The sequence below is a fragment of the Dermacentor andersoni genome, chromosome 1 (genome assembly GCF_023375885.2).
Source record: "Dermacentor andersoni chromosome 1, qqDerAnde1_hic_scaffold, whole genome shotgun sequence".
Classification (NCBI taxonomy): Eukaryota; Metazoa; Arthropoda; class Arachnida; order Ixodida; family Ixodidae; genus Dermacentor; species Dermacentor andersoni.
Window position 1 is genome coordinate 169,000,172 of NC_092814.1, and position 16,325 is coordinate 169,016,496.

General features: G+C 45.1%; 1 long non-coding RNA gene across 1 annotated transcript in view; it reads right to left on the bottom strand.

Moving 5' to 3' along the window:
* LOC129380794 (uncharacterized) overlaps window positions 1-13,753 on the bottom strand; it is a 31,912-nt gene extending 18,159 nt beyond the window's left edge. The window contains exon 1 of the long non-coding RNA XR_008608979.1: window positions 13,339-13,753. This is a non-coding gene — a long non-coding RNA (uncharacterized lncRNA). The remainder of the gene's footprint in view (window positions 1-13,338) is intronic.
* Window positions 13,754-16,325: the final 2,572 nt, after the last annotated feature.

Below are 16,325 nucleotides of genomic sequence, written 5' to 3' on the forward strand. Positions count from 1 at the left end.
AAGAAGTTACTTCTTCAATTAATTGCTCTATTCTGGCATCATTGTCATCCCCCACAGCCGCCGAGGCGCCCCCAACAACCTTCGCCACATCTTTGACTTTGTGAGCCCAGGTGGTCCCTGACGTCGTCTTCTCGCCAGGTATTGAGTCCCTTTGCACAAAGCGCACCTGCGCTTCCCTTGACTTTGAGCGCCTTCTCTCCCTGGATAGTGAAAGATGCCTGGATGTGGTGCGACTCCTGGAGCGTGAGTGCTCCCTGTCCTCGGGGCGATGGTTGGGCGCCAGCTGTTGCGCCTCCGACTGCGCTCTTGTTGACGACCGAGTCCTGCTGCGCTCTCTTCGACGGAGTCGTACGATTTAAGGGACTTGAAATATTTGCTTACAAAACTTGTCGCCGGTAGGGTGATCGCCTTCACAAAATTTACACTTAGGTATACACACATGTTCATCTCCTGGATTGCGAGCTCCACATCCCCTGCACTGAACAAAATCAGGTGTTGGACAAACATCAGAGCGGTGCACGATCCTTCCGCAGGTGAAGCAGACGTCGAATTGCTTCCTGTAAAGGTAGCATCTCACTGGTGTGGATCCATACCTGACAAAATTGGGCACTTTGAGTCCATCGAAAAGTACAATGACCGATCCCGACGTCTTGATGCGCTTAGCAGCCAGCGCAAGCGGGTTCAAGTCATGCACGATATTTCTTGTTGTCATAGCTTGGGAGTCTCTGATGTCCACTCTTCGGATGATGCCTTTGCATGTGGCATGTGGTGCCGATTCGTATGCATTTACCTCGTATTCCGCTGCCATAATCTTGAAAGACTTGATTCTAACGTACTTCGCAGCATGTTCGGGCTTAGGTGTGCTGACTACGATGAAATTTTGAGTGAAGTTTGGGCAGACAACATCTTCACGGGCCTCCCCTTCCGTTAGGCCGGACGCCTCGATGACTGCAGAGCCAATCGTGGTGGTGCTCACCTTGTTCAAACTGAACCCTCCTCGAGGCCGTATAATGATCTTTCTGTGCTCTTCAGGCAGTTGAGGCATCCTCGAAGCTTTGATAATCCGATTCTTAACCATTACACCGACGGCGGTTTTCTTGACGCCATGCTCTCGTTGATTACGTGGCAATGTGCTCTCCTCATCCACAGCCTTTGTGCTAGCTCGTGATCTTCGGGCAGCCACTACTTGCCAGCTGAAGTCGTCCTGAGTATTGTTTCCTTCATTTTCAGTAAAATGTTCATCTTCCATGTTTGTATCCGCCATGCCTGCGGGCAGGTGGGCTTACTAGACCCAACAAAGGCCCTACTCCTCACTAAGCTTAGCTCCGCTAAGGTCAAGTCGGCGTCTAGGAGGAGAAAAAGTTCCGTAAAATTGTGAAAATACGAGCCCCACCTGGAATCTTGGTGTCAGTCGATTCGCCGTCGCTTCGCGGATCCAGTGGTAGTTTTTTGTTGTACTCTCAATATTGGCGAGTGAAGCATGGAAAAAAAACGGAGCCGATGCTTCCATGTCTGCACTGCTCGGCGCTTCTGCTCGGCGCTTGTAGCGAGAAAGAAATAGTTTCCAGAGAACGTTTCTAGGGCAAAAGCGTAAAGGGGAAGATAGCAAAGCGCAACTAGGTACATATACGTAGCATGTGTTATGATATCCTTTGATAAGGTACGAATTGTCTAGTGAATCATTTTGGACGTTATTTGAATTCCTTACTGAGAAATAGGGCACGAAAATACATCCCCAGACAGACGGGGAGCTTGTGTATTTGCGTGTAAAGGATCCGTAAGAAAGGTCGCCTAAGGAATTCAGGGTCGGTTTAATGTCATATTTCTTTCCCTAGATTCTATTCATTACTTATCCCGCACCGTTCACAATCCGCCAATCAGGGTGATAATACAAACGGAGCGTCACTCGGGCGCCTGAAGAATGCGCGAAAAGGACATAGAAATAGAACTGTTACATTACCTCAGCTCAGGTTCCTGCTCAAGTGGGGGAAGTTACCATACCCTCGCCACTAGTGTAATTGAAGCGACTCTCTCATTGCACTATGAAGGCAAGTTATTTGCTGCTGACATGCATGACAGACGGAGATGTTAGCGCAAAAATACGGCGCAGGCTACACCTTGGCTCTTGAACAGTTGGTACAGTTATATATTACATGGCTTTCCGTGATGTCGCACGTAGTTTTCTAGGAGAAAGATAAGAACAGTTAACGCACACACAACGATGTTACCATACATAGCAGTCAAAAGAGCACCGCTACATTACAAAGTAACTGTTTAAGCAACAATGCGAACAACAATAATATCGCATAACACAACGACATTGGAAAGACACTGTCAAAGCAACTATGTGAACAACAGTAATTTCGCATCTCCTACAGAGCGACATTGTACAGCTCCATATCACGCGTTCTTGCTCATTTCAGAACGTGTGTGGCGGTTATTTGCTAATTTCATTGCTAGACGAAAGGAGGAGAAGGGCTTATTTCTGTTAATTATTTTTATTTTTCTTTAGTACATACTTCAGGCCACATTGTGGCCCTTTCAGGACGGGCAGACATAATTAACTGCAAGACTTTGTATTCTTGCAAGACAAGAATACAAAGATGCATAGATACTCATATAAATACAAAAAGATATACACTTTTGTATGATATATTGCTCACAAAACAATTCGTGAAATGGTCAAAACACAAAGCTTTGATCAATCCTTTCTTCCCGGTTGATTGTCGAAAGCGGAAGAGGGAGCAAACAGAACGATGTAAACCAGATAAAAGCATATTAGTGACAATAGGTAACTAAGCGTTGCGCACCAAAGGCAAGGGTGTTTGAGAGACGAGGACTTGGCGTGATCATTCAACAGCGAAGAGAGCAAGTTTGTGCAGACACACTCCTGAGTGCAACGTAAATACTAAGCTGAAAAAAAAAAAAAACTGTACATATTGAAAAAAGACAGCCACATGTTGTGCGGCGCGGCCAAGAGAATTCCATTCGGAAATAGTCCCTGGAAAGAAGGAGAACTTATGGCTGTCTGTCCTAGCATAGATATGTATTAGTGTATCAGGGTGATGGTGTCGTGCATTCCTTGTGGAAATAGGGCTGACATATAGTGAAGGGTCATGAGCCAATTTGTGGTTAATTAGCTTATATAAAAATCTAGCCGGTATTTCTGTCTTTTTTGTTCAAGCGAAGGAATTTCGTTGGTCAAAATCAACTCTGACGGCGAGTCCAAACTTTCGAACTTGGAATACATAAAACGAACAGACTTTCTCTGTATTCCTTCGAGTTTGGTAATTTTGACTTTAGTATAGGGATCCCATGTGACACAAGCATATTCAAGTTTTGGCCGGATATAGGTTAGGTAAGTGAGCAACTTAATTTTTGGGGGGGGGGGGGGGGGGGGGGGCATTTCTAAGTTTGTGTCGCAGATAAGTTAGCATGCGGAAAGCAGAAGAACAAAAGTTTGTCGATGGGAAAGTTCCATGAAAAATTGTTAAAGAAAGTTACGCCAAGGAGCTTGTAACTCTCAACTTGATTTAATGGAATATATCTCATTTGATACGCGTACTCCAGGGGGTCCTTTCTATGCGTTACCTGAAGAGATATAGTTTTTGTCTGCATTCGCAGCCATGCCCCATTCCTTGCCCCACAAAATATATTATTCAAGCTAGAGTTAAGTTCCTTCTGATCTTCCGTGGACTTAATAGTAAGAAATACAACGCAGTCATCTGCAAACAGTCGCATTTGTGTCCCTGGCTTGACAACGGTAACAATGTCATTAATATATAAATTAAAGAGCAATGGACTCAGGACACTGCCCTGGGGAATACCTGAAGTGGCTGGCAGATGTCCCAACTAAAACATACTGTTGGCAATTATCCAGATAGTCTGTAATCTAAGTAATTATTATCTCTCGAAGGTTAATGTTTTTCTTTTAGAAATAGTTTTTCGTGAATTACCCTATCGAAAGCTTTACTGAAGTCAAAAACACAGCATTAATTTGACCGTTGGCATCCAAAGTTTTGGCAATTGAATCGATTACTATTAGTAATTCCGTGACAATAAAACAGCCCTTCCTGAAGCCATGTTCAGCCATTGTTAGTATCGAGTTTTCTTCTAAGAATTCAAAAATGCGAGTTGCGATTATGTGCTCGAAAAATTTTGCCTCAAGATGATGTCACTGAGCATAATCGATTTCCTTTCATAAAGACTGGAACAATTCCAGCCATCTTCCAATCTTTAGGCACTTTTGCGCATAACAAAGATGTTCTAAACAAGATAACTAAGAACTTGGCAAAAGTTTCGGCGTATCGCCTAAGGAACACATTCGGACGTTGTATGGACGAGGAGTTGTTTTGGTTTTTAAATTGAGTAACATAGACACAATGCCATGGTAAGAGATAAAGTTCGCCTCATACTGTTCAAACATTGCAAAGCTTAAAGCTGGACCAAAACTTGCACGGGGAATACGCTCTGAAAGTAATTGTTAAAGTGTTCAGCGATGGCATTCAAGTCGTTAACAATGGTTCCATCAACTGCTACTTCGGTGACAGCATTCTTGCTAATCGCCTAGGTAACCCCAAAGTTTATCCGGCGCGTTCTTTATAAAGTTGGGCAACGTTGTGGTAAAATATAAATCTTTGGAATCACGTACAGCGCACGACATCTTTTTTTTTTTTTTTTGTAGTTCACTGATAACGACCATGCGTGGATGCTTCTTTTTTATTCGTTTGATTTTACGCTTTAGTTGTACTATACCACTCGTCCTCCATTGCGTACTTTTAGTGGCTTTCTTAGTTTTAGCAGGAATAAATGTAACTATGCAATGTCTGCACATTGCAGTAAAGGCTGTCCATAGTGTACACACATCACCACCGCTATCTGCAAAACCCGTAAGAGAGGTTTCCATGTAGTCAATGACGCTGGCGTCATCTGCTCTGGAGTAATCTTTAAAAAATTTGGTTTGGCAATTTTAGGAGCAGTAGTCTTGACAAGGGGCAAGAAAATTGCAGCAAGATAATGATCAGATAAACCATCTTCGATTGTCACGATATGCTCAGAAAAGGTCTGGTTTAAAAATATAACGTCTAATATAGAGCACGATGACCCTTGTACACGCGTGGGTTCATTAACCACTTGGATTAGATCTCTTGTTATCATAATTTCAAAAATGATGTTAGCGTTTACATCAGCCTTATTGTTTGCCTGGAGGCGCTCCCAATTGACACCAGGCAAGTTAAGATCGCCGATCAAACAAAAATTCTTATTTTGGTAGAGAGACATGTGCTCTTCAAGTTTGATCAAGTAATCTGGTGTAGCGTCAGGTGGTCTGTAACATAGGTACAGCAGCCCAGCACGATAACCTAAGGCATAAACACTCCAGGTCGGGAGTATCACCGACAAGCGTAGCTCCTATATGACCTTTAACTAGAACGGCTACACCACCGCCTCTGCGCATTCTATCCTTACGAAAACCTTTGTGATGGGTGTAAAGGCAAGTTCATTTGTAATATCGCTACACAGCCAGGTTTCCGTTATGACCGCGATTTGCGGATCGTGTGGTAGCAAGCGAATTTCTATGAAATCGGTATTCACCATGCTACGTGAATTGAAGTTCACGATGCACAGGCGTTTATCCTTGGCTGAAACTAAATTTACCGGGGAGGGAGGTTCAAGGATTTCTTAACATGAAAGATCTGAAACATTGTCTTGAACATCGGTGATTTGCGGGCCTATTTCTGCGCTTGCGCATGACAATGGGTTGTTGGGCGGTGCGGCGTTTCTGCGTCATATCTTTTTTTAACAGGACCTCCTCAATTTTTTTTTTCATCGCTCCAAATATAAGCTATTGAACTGATGTACAACTTGACAAAAGGTAAGGAAACCCTGTTCCCCTTCTCGCGGTTTTCTTTCGTACTTGCCCGTAGCTACCTTCTAACCTCTCGAATTTTTCGCTAATAGCCTTCCCTTATTCATATCGCAGTGTTGTTCAGCTTGAGGTGTTTAAAAATTAACGCTTTGTCTCTTGTGTCGATTAATCTCGAGATGACCGGTCGTTTCTTTTTAGTGGAAGGGCGACTTTATGTATTCATTCAATAGCTATGGAGTTCAGCTCAAGAAGTGCTTGAAAGATACCTTTATTTACGGCTGTTTCCTGTGATTCGCTGTTTTCCCCCTCTGGTTCTGGTAGCCCAAAAATAATCAAATTAGGTCTTCTACTCTGTTTCTTTAATTCGTCTATTTTCTTTTCAAGCGTCAGAACAACTTCGTTAATATGTAAAAGCCGGTCTTCGCATGAAGTGACATTGTCTTCAAGTTTCAATAGAGCGTCAACTTTTTTTTCAATTTCTACCGGGCGGTTTCTTTTTTATATCCTTAATATCAGCTGCGATTTCCTTAAGATGCTTTAAGATTTGAGCATTGTCGGGACCGGGGTTAGTTTCAATGTCCCCTCCTAAAAGGACTAACTTCCGGGGACAAAGAACAAGCAAGGAACACAACAATGGGCACGGCAGCACTAGCAGAAGAGGATCGCTTGAAATGTAGTCCTTGCCGTAATCGTTTCTCATATGCACAACAAAAAAGCAGAGTATTTTCAGCTAGCCGCATTCTTTCGGTGCCACTGTGTCCAGTGGTCACGCATTACAAAGGGTCGCCCTTTATACTCGTTTCGCACGGTGTCGCTACTTGCAAAAGCTGCGTGTCGCCTTCTGCGCTTGTTGTCGTTGTATGATGCGGTGATCTGATGGGTGCAATCAAAAGCTGATTAGCAGCTCGATGGCTGTTGAAACCACCATGCTCGTGCGTAGCCCCAGTGGCCATGGTGTGCTCCAGACAGCACGCAGTGCGCAGGAGGCAGAACTGCAGAGGAGAAAGCAGAGGATTTTCATCGAACCACACTCTTTCGGTGCCACCGTACCCAGTGAATAGAGCCAAATAGGCGTTTCGGCGTTTAAGAATAAAGTGGCTGCCAACGTCTAATCGACTCGAACTTGGTTTTCGACAAATGGGAAACGTTGTATGTCTTGCGACGTTTTATTATAGTTATTTTAAGTAAATAAAAAAATTGTTTCTCGTAGAGAATGCTGTAAATCACGCTCATTTCGTTCGTGCAACAACGACGCTGTTGTTTGCTGATAATGTGTATGCGCATCCACGAAAGCTTCCGCGATCGCTTGCGCAGCTTGCACGAGACGTTGCCCTGCATAATAATGGCGCATAAACGCTAAAGAGGGAAACAGACCACGTTTCTGCTCCGGTGACGTCGGAGAATTCAATATTTGTGCGCATTATGTAATATATATATATATATATATATATATATATATATATATGAAAAACTAAACTATATATGTGACATGAGCACAACCCAAAACGGGGCTCTATTCTTGTGGTGTAGGTGTAAGCATAGGATTGATCACTCTAAAGAGAAGTAAGCGCGGTGCGCAGTTCATGTAAATTCATCCATTGAGGCTTTCTATCTTAGGAGCGGCCAGAGGAACGGGCAATGCGGGCGGAATTCAGAAAGCTAGTACGAATGAAATGTTCTGCAGCAGCAGTCGTTTATTGCCGACCCTGGAAATAGTGAGTGCAGGACAAAGAAAGCATATAATGATATTGATTTGTACCGCATTCTAAGTTTGTATACAAATCTATAAAACAGAGTCTCTAGTTTCAATTACTCAGTGCATCCTGATCACGAGAAGAAAATTTACAGATTAATAAAAATGGGGTGGATCGCATAGGACAGGCATTGCCAAATCATGACTGGGAGCTTACCGCTTTTGTTGGCAAGTTAAGTATACAATCATTGAATTCTACCGGTACTGACATATGTCGAAGAAACTTGGAGGTTAATAAGGACGCTTGAGAAGAAGGTAAGGACCAAGACACGATAAGAAAAAAAGATGGATGGAAAGAAAACTTGAGGTGGGATACTAAAAGACAACACAGCGGTGGGGATTAGAAGGCGAACGGGGGTAGCCGATATTCTAGCTGAAATTAAGAGGAAAAATAATTATGTAGATCCCACGCACTGTGGGAATCGATGTAAGGGAAGTTGTTCGGGCTGGATGCTTTTATTGACGATAATTAGCGGTGATGTTAACGGCTAAAGCTTAATTACTTCAATGATTAGGCTAACACGAGAGTGGTGAGTTGATGTTGAACGTTACCTTGCGTGCACCACTGCTGTTGGTCTGCGTAGTATACAGAACATACAGGGAGATCTGTTTGCTTGAGGCGTTGTTGTTCGCCATATTTTATAACCTCTGAGAGGGTTTAGCGTTGTCATTTCCTCCCATGGCATATCGCATTGTGGCAGAAGTATTAAATTTGAATGGGATTATGGGGCCAAAAGCCACACTCGGATTATGAGGCACGCCGTAGTGGCGGACTCCGGATTAATTTTGACACCGTGATGTTCTTTAAAAGGCCCCTGAAATGGCTCGGACAAGTTTTGTAGACGCGCAGGGTACAGCTAAAGTTAACCATTCGCACCGCAATTTGTGTGAAGCGTCTCATAGTATTAGGAGAGCTAAGGACGATTACAAGTTACCCTACTCCATAGCCATGCATTTTCTCCTCAACTCGTTCACCGAGTGATCGGGGCTAAGCTCCGCCTTCACTGGCTCTGCGTCATGATGGCACGTCGCGCGGTCTACTTGCGGTTCTTAGGAGCGAGCGCGCGAAGCCTCTCCAACCTCTCCGGCAGCTGCTTGGCAGTCGACCCCAAGCGAAAGCTATCGAAGCAGCGTGCGTTGCGAGCATTCTGTTGCTCCGCCAAACGTGTCTGGTATTCCCGTATTCACAGGCGAGCTGGGCCTTTCGACAGATGGGTGGAGGCATAAACTCAAGCGGATGAAGCAACTTTAGCGTAGATGTACTGCGTGAGCGGTCTGATCGGTCGGCACGATCCAACCACCTGTTCGCGCAAAGCTTAACCAGCCAAAGAAAGAGCTAATATTGCTCTAACCAAGTGTAAAACATTTTAACAGCATGTTAACGTTTACGCTCCTGCGAAAAATTTACACGAGCAGCAAAGAAGAATACACTTCGTTACTGCTACTGTGTTTGGTTGAGCTCTGCCCCACCAGGTGGCTGCACCATGCAGGCCACTCCCGTTTACACCTCCGCCCCGTCCGCCTGCTTTTACCCGAATACTGGACAATTTAAACCCCTCCATTTTTAGCGTGTCCGGTGTTCCGGCAAGCGCGGGCGGTTTGCCGGATGAGCGGGGGCGTAAACGTGAGCGGCCAGATTGGTGGCGTCAGCGGGTGGCTCAAAGCTCAACCACGTAAACACAGAGCTAATTACTATATTCTGCTTAGCTGCTGGTGTAAATTTTCGATAGCGGCGTAATCGTGTTCACAATTACGCTGCTGCCGAAAATTTGCGCCAGCAGCGAAGCAGAATATAGTAGTTTACTACAATTTTTGCTCTATGTTTGTCTGGTTGACCTCTACGCCACTAGGCGGCTTCACCGCTCCGGCCGCTCACGTTTGCGCCCCCGACAACACTGTAAAATAATTTACACCCTAAAAAGTGAAAAAGGGTGTAAATGTGTCTATAACACACCCTTAGGGTGTCCGCTATATAGATAACACCCTAAGGGTGTGAGTTATAGACACATTTACACTCTTTTTCACTTTTTAGGGTGTAAATTATTTTACAGTGAATCCTGCAATCCGCCCAAAGCACCCCCGTTTGCCGGAATAGCGGACACGCTAAAAGTCTCTGATAGAGACTTTTAAGTGGCGGCCGCAAACGCGCAAATCCTGGCGCCGATCGGATACCGATAGTCCGATGCGCTGCAGCCACTCCGCTCGTCTACTGCCTTGCAGGGGGACACGATGTCACATCTTGACATATTGCCAGTCGCTGCGTTTGCAGCCCTCGACGCAACAAAGGCAATTCATGGTGCTCACGAAAAGGCAGACCGACAATGACCGCGGAGCTCTCGTCAAGACGGAGCACGTTGTAACATAAGCGGACGACACTTGCTGTGTGCCGAAAAGGCTTAAGTGTAGTGAGAAATTGTTCTTGTGCATTCTCTTTCTGTTTCTTTCTTTTATAGAAACAAATTAACTAACATTCCAACTATTACGAACATCATTTGTTCACCATAAAGTTGGAAAAATTATCGATGACGCTCCCTGGGCAGCCAATCGGATGGCTCGCCCTACTGACATCATTAGGGCCATTCACGTCAAATGCGCATGGGCGGCTGAAAATTCCGCCGAGCAGTGTGCTGCGAACGGCAGCAATGTACATATTTAAAACCTTATAATAAATTACACGCTTTACGCGGAGCTAGCACTTCGATGCGTCAATTAATGATTAGAAGGACCTACTCTAACGACTCAGTACGTTTCTACAAAATCGTCGAAATCGTTTCAGGGTCCCTTTAACGTGTCCCAAAATCTAAGTGCACGTGCGTTTTCTATTTCGCCCCCGACTGCCGCGATCGGGATCAAATCCACGACCTCTAGCAATGCCATAGCCGCAAAGCTAACGCGGCGGGCAGAGAAGGGTTGATTTGACGGTCGACTGCTTTGCGTAGTGTCTCCTGAACCCTGCGGTGCGCTTTAATAATGCGGCGCTGCTTCTGCACGCCCTGCGTAAGTTGCCCACTTGACATATTTTGATGGCATTTATTTTTCAGAAATAACAGCAACGTACTGCACCGCACCTTGAACTTAAGCTTATCCTGTTTCCCCGCAACCGCTGTCGTATAGCAGTGGGGTTTCCTTGCCTTCTCACGTCATCTCGCCCCTCTCTTATATGGAAACTGCCTCTTCTCCCTTCCTCTCCTTCTTCTCCTCTTCTACTCTCTACAGTTCTATCTGCGTGCCCTCTGGCCTCGCATGTTAGTAGAAAGAGAAACACTGCAGTTTCTGCAGTGCTTCTGAGGAGAGTCACGGATAATTACAGCTGTCAAGCGGCTAGTGTGGCGACGGCCAGGGAGCTCCAGAGGGCATTGTGCACATTCGACGCGGTGGGGTGAAAAGCTGAAATGCAGTGATTTGGTTTTATTGACATGACATCTTGAGGCTTATAGCGCGTGAAAAGAAGAGGACAAAAGGAAGACGTGACACACACAGGCGCTGTGTGTGTCACGTCTTCCTTTCGTACGTCCTTGTCTTTTCACGCGCTATACGCCTCACGATGGAGTGAAAACGTGTTTCTCCCGTAGCCTTTCCTCTCTTACTCGCGCCTGTCATCTATATAGACGCTCTGAACCACCCCCGAAGCAGTGTGCGCGACTGCAGCAGCCACAGCAGCCCATAGCAGTAGCAGCGGCAGCAGTGGGAAAGTCGAAGGAAGAGGCAAAGAAAGCTTCACTTTAAAATGTAGCTGGGCAGTCCATGTAATGCGTCGGGCAGGTATCCGATGGTCTATTACAGTAGATAATGGATGCCGAAGGGAAGCAAGCACTGTCGACGAGACCAGAAAATTGATTGGTGATATTTATTTATTTATTTATTTATTTATTTATTTATTTATTTATTTATTTATTTATACTGCAACCCAATATAGGCCTATACCAGGATTGGGAACATTATACATTACTCTATATACACTTTAAAAACACAGATATCCACACAAAGATGAATGATCAAAAAGAAGCGCTTTAAGTGTTAGCGATATCTTTTGGTGATAGAGAATTCCAAAGATCTATTGCAGTTGGAAAAACACTGTGTTAGTACAGCCATAAACAGGTGTGACATGTTCAAGGCGGGGGAGCTACGGGTACAACTTGCGTTACTAAATGTGATATCGCTACAGTCACAAAGACCAGAGGTGGAGTGATTAATTGCATATAAATGTTTCAAGGCTTCAATATGATAACGTGAACGTAATGGCTCAATGTTCGAAGATTGTTGAGCCTGTGTTGGTGAGAAACTGCGGCTGTAATTTTGGCAAATGAAATGAACATATTTTCGTTGAACGTTATTGAGTAAGCTTATTTCACATTGGTTGTAGGGGAACCAAACCAAAGATGCATATTGTAGAACAGGGTGAATTAACGTTTTATATGCTGCTTGCCTTGCCTTGCCCTGCCCTGCCTGCCGGCCTGCCGTCCCATTGTTGCCCAATCCTCCCCTACTGTGACCCAAGCAGTACAGAATTCTTAGATGTAGCCACAACATGAACATTCCTTGAGATTAGACGTTGCATATGATGAAATTGAACACAGTTTTACGCATCTCTTTCAGGCTGTATAGCGTTTGTTTATTCAACCGCTTCACATACATTTCACATAATTCTGTGCATGTGGTAGACGTTTAATGTCCACTATCGAGCATGAAAAGCATGAAAAGCGGCGCGGTGCCAGCAAGACATTCTGCCTTATTTCTCAAAGCGCCGGTCAAGACAAATATAACAGCCCTGCCATTCTGATAATCCCTCATACCATAATAGCTCACGGCAGAAGGCATTTCCGAATGTATGCAGAAATGCCGCCATAACCAGGCGTATCTGCAAGCACTTAAAGCACCACATAGAGCTTCTGGCAACGTCGCTTTTCGGTACAGGGAAGCACGATCGTGCCTGTGTTTGCTTCACAGCCCTGTATACACCCTACACACGAAATAATACCAGAAGCAGAAGCTGCAATCTGGATGCAATTTCCGACCGTTCAGGCATAAATATGAGAATGGCTTTAGTTCGTATTGACTGTTGGGCGCATTAGTAATCCGCGCTCAAGGAAGAATAGCGTAAGCAAACAGGGACGAGATACAAGGGCAATTGGGGAACAAAAGCAACAACAGAAGGCAGCTTCGAGTTTGTATTCGCACAATGTCTTCAGGGGCTCGGAGGAAACAATCAACTGCGCTCGTTCCTTCCTTGAGTATGGCTTCCTATTCTTCCTCGAGCGTGGCTTTAGTCCATCGTGAAATAGGTGGTGAACTTGCGGTCACCTTTGTAACCTCTTCAATGCGGCTGTCTTTCTTGCGAACAACCTTAGTTGCACGGTTAGCTGTGCGTAAAGGCGCGACACGGGGCCAGGTTCGAAGAAACAGCCACCATGCTTCAGTAAGGGAGCGTTTTGGGCGTGTTGGTATGACATAATGAGGGTTATAGAGCTCAAAAGGACGAGGACACATAAAGACGTGGTACACACATACGCGTACATCCAGTGTACCACGTCTTTCTGTGTCCTCGTCCTTTCGTGCGCTCTACGCCTCATCAAGTCACCATGGTGTTACAATGTCTATGAAGCACTGCTGTTAGAACAGAGTTGCGGCCGCGTTCCAACGAGAACGGAATGCTATGCCGCACACTCGGATACTGAGGGTCACAATTCCAACATTTATTTTGACTTACGTTCTGACTTACCTTTTCACTTTTGCTTTTTTTCCAACTGCGTCTGACCGACTGGGTTGCGACGTAAAACACCACCAAGAAATAAAATTCGTGGAACCGTTGATGCGCAATGCTAGCTCGTGAGAAGACGGACCGACCAGTAAAAGGCAGTTCGTGGAAAGTAAGTGCTTCGTGAATGCAGTCCTGGAGTATTAATGTAGGCAACATACTAATTCAGTCTCTCACGCCTTTCAGTATAGCGATTGCAACTTTTGTCGATACTTGACAGGCACAGAAATTAAGACTGGCATAATGTAATAATTCGTTTCGCTCGATTCGACTCCGTTCTTATAGTCCACGGCTCGCGAGCGGCCGATTGTGGTGATAACATAGGCGGAGCGCCGCTCGTGCTCCTGACGAAATGTGAAAAGGTACTATAATTGGAATATAATCGTTACATTATCCTGGCCAAGCTATATATTCAGCGCCAAAGTAGGGAAGCTGATCTCGAAATCACAATGCGATCACGTGACTCACCACATCAGCTGCTCTTTTATGCTGGTCTGTACAACCACCTTTTTATGAGCCATAACTATGTCCGAGCCTTCTTTATTGCTTTCTTGATGGCTGGCAAAGCACTAGAAAGGCGCACCGAAACGCATATTATGTTGCGTATATGAATCACATGGTAATGAGATGCTAACAGCACAGCGTTTGAAGTTAATTATAAGGCTTTACGGCACCAAGTAATTTACTGTCTATTAGAAACACCTTAGAGGGGGGTTACTGATTAATTTTGACAGCCTAGGGCTATTTAGCCCACCATAATAGATAATTTGTATGTGTAACAGCGAAGGAGGAGAAAAGAAATGGGAAAGACTGGGATTTTAACCAGAAACGTGACTAGTTGGCTGCCGTATACGCTGGGTGAAGGAAATTGGAGAATAGAAGGATGAATCAGAACGAGGAGAGGGAAACAATGAAAACTGCTAATTGGGCTAGTTGGAATGTTGGATTCATAGTTACGAAAATTCAACGCAAACACGCTTGCGCTGAATTTTCGTCGCCATGAGAGGGAAAGAGGCGGTGAAATCGCGCACACGTGTGGATGGTACCAATGAATTCAAGAGATTGAAAGTGGAAAGATGGTAAAACAAAAGCGGGCAATTCAGTATACTGGACTGTCCTTCATTAAATCATCATTTATTTTTGACGATGTGGGTCAGTAGCATATTCTCGCAAGATACAGAAGCGAGTGCCGTCCATTACATCCAAATGGGTTACATGTCTTCAAAGTATAGCTGTTCCGAAACCATGCAATGTGAGTATAATGCTGACGTCTTCGAGCTGCTCATGCGTGTACCTTTCTAACAGTCTCCGGCACCATAAAAGAAGTTGGTCACTCTTGAACATAAAACAAGTTTATCACTCATACTTCGACTCACAAACTTCGCAGATGATGCAGTTTGAGAGTCACTGATTTTTTGAACGAACCAAACGGATTACTAACAGTGCTTGCTTCGTTCTCAGACTTCCTTGCTTGGCGACTACTTGGCTTACTCGACTACATTCATTTTCGTTGGCGGAGCATGTTGCTGTAACATCCAGTCCCTTTGTGTTCCTTTAGCTGTTATTTTAAATCACGAAATAGAATTATATTTATGCCTGCATATATTGAGCGCACTCAGTTGAAAACGTAGGACGAGAAACAAAAACAAAGAAAAACAACAAAAACACACGCACCCTTAGAGAACGAAAGCACGGGCGAGGGCTGCAAGTGGGGAACAAAAACAAGGACAGAAGGCAGCTTCGAGTTTGTATTCGCCCAATGTCTACAGGGGCTCAAATGAAACAATCAAGCCCACGAACGACTAACTTGCGCTATAGAAGTTTGTGGGTGTGTCCCTGATTCTTTGTCTAATTAAGAAGACGCCATGCATAATAAATAAATGCTGAAGCTGATAGCCACGCCGGCGCGGAACGTTTGCACATGTTCATGGTAAAGGGAATTGTATCGACAAAACAAGGAACGAGATTACTGCCAGAGCCGAACGACAACCAGATTAAGGAAGGAATTAAGGTCGGCTAGAAGGGCCTGAGTTTCCAGAAGCCGAACCAATGTCAGGATTGCCTGAAAAGGGGGCTTCTGGAAGGCTTCGTGCGCGTTGCTCATTTACGTGATTTGCTTTCTGTGGTTTGTCGGGTCCGTCTGGGTACTTCCTTTTTTCTATTCGTGCGCCACTTGAGAGCAGCAGTAAAGGCAGAAAGCGGCCGAAAGCCGTTACACGCAACCTCTCTGGTTAAAAAGAGAGAGGAAATCTGCCGACGGAGCCGGCGACAGCGATGCGTATTGTCGTCGGCAAGCCAGAGAGAGAGAGAAATGAGGAGGAAAGGCAGGGAGGTTAACCAGGTTTGCTCTCCGGTTTGCTACCCTACGCGGCGGTTGGGAGCTAGGTGTTAGAAAGGAACGGAGAGGGAATGGTAAAAAATGGATAAAAATGCACACACAGAGACACACACACAAAGGGCGTTCCAGTTAGAGACGTTCACAAAGGCTGGTAGATCGCAAGAAGCGCAGCAGTGCTTGCATAGCCTTCTTCTATGACGTTAGGTCCTGTCGATGGCGTAGAATTCCTTCTTCCTATAGTGGTCAGTCGTCCAGCTGGTCGAGTTCGTGGCGAAGGCATTTCCTCTGTGGACTGTACTGTGGGCAGTCGCACAAAATATGGCCTAATCAGTTCTTAAAGGCCGCAGTGGTCGCAGGAGGCGGTGTTAGTTATCCCCATGCGGAACGCATTGGCTTTGGTAAAAACAACGCCCAACCATAGTCGATACAAAAGCGTGGCATCTTCATGGCGAAGCTTTGCTCGGACTCGAAGGCTTAATGTGGGATCAAGGCACTATAGTGGGGAATTCCAGAAATGGGGTTCATTCCATTGCGACGTGGTGCTCTAGTTAACAAGGAGGCGGAGTTTCCGTGCTGCGTCAGTTATAGAAAGAGAGAGAGAGAGAAGGGAAGA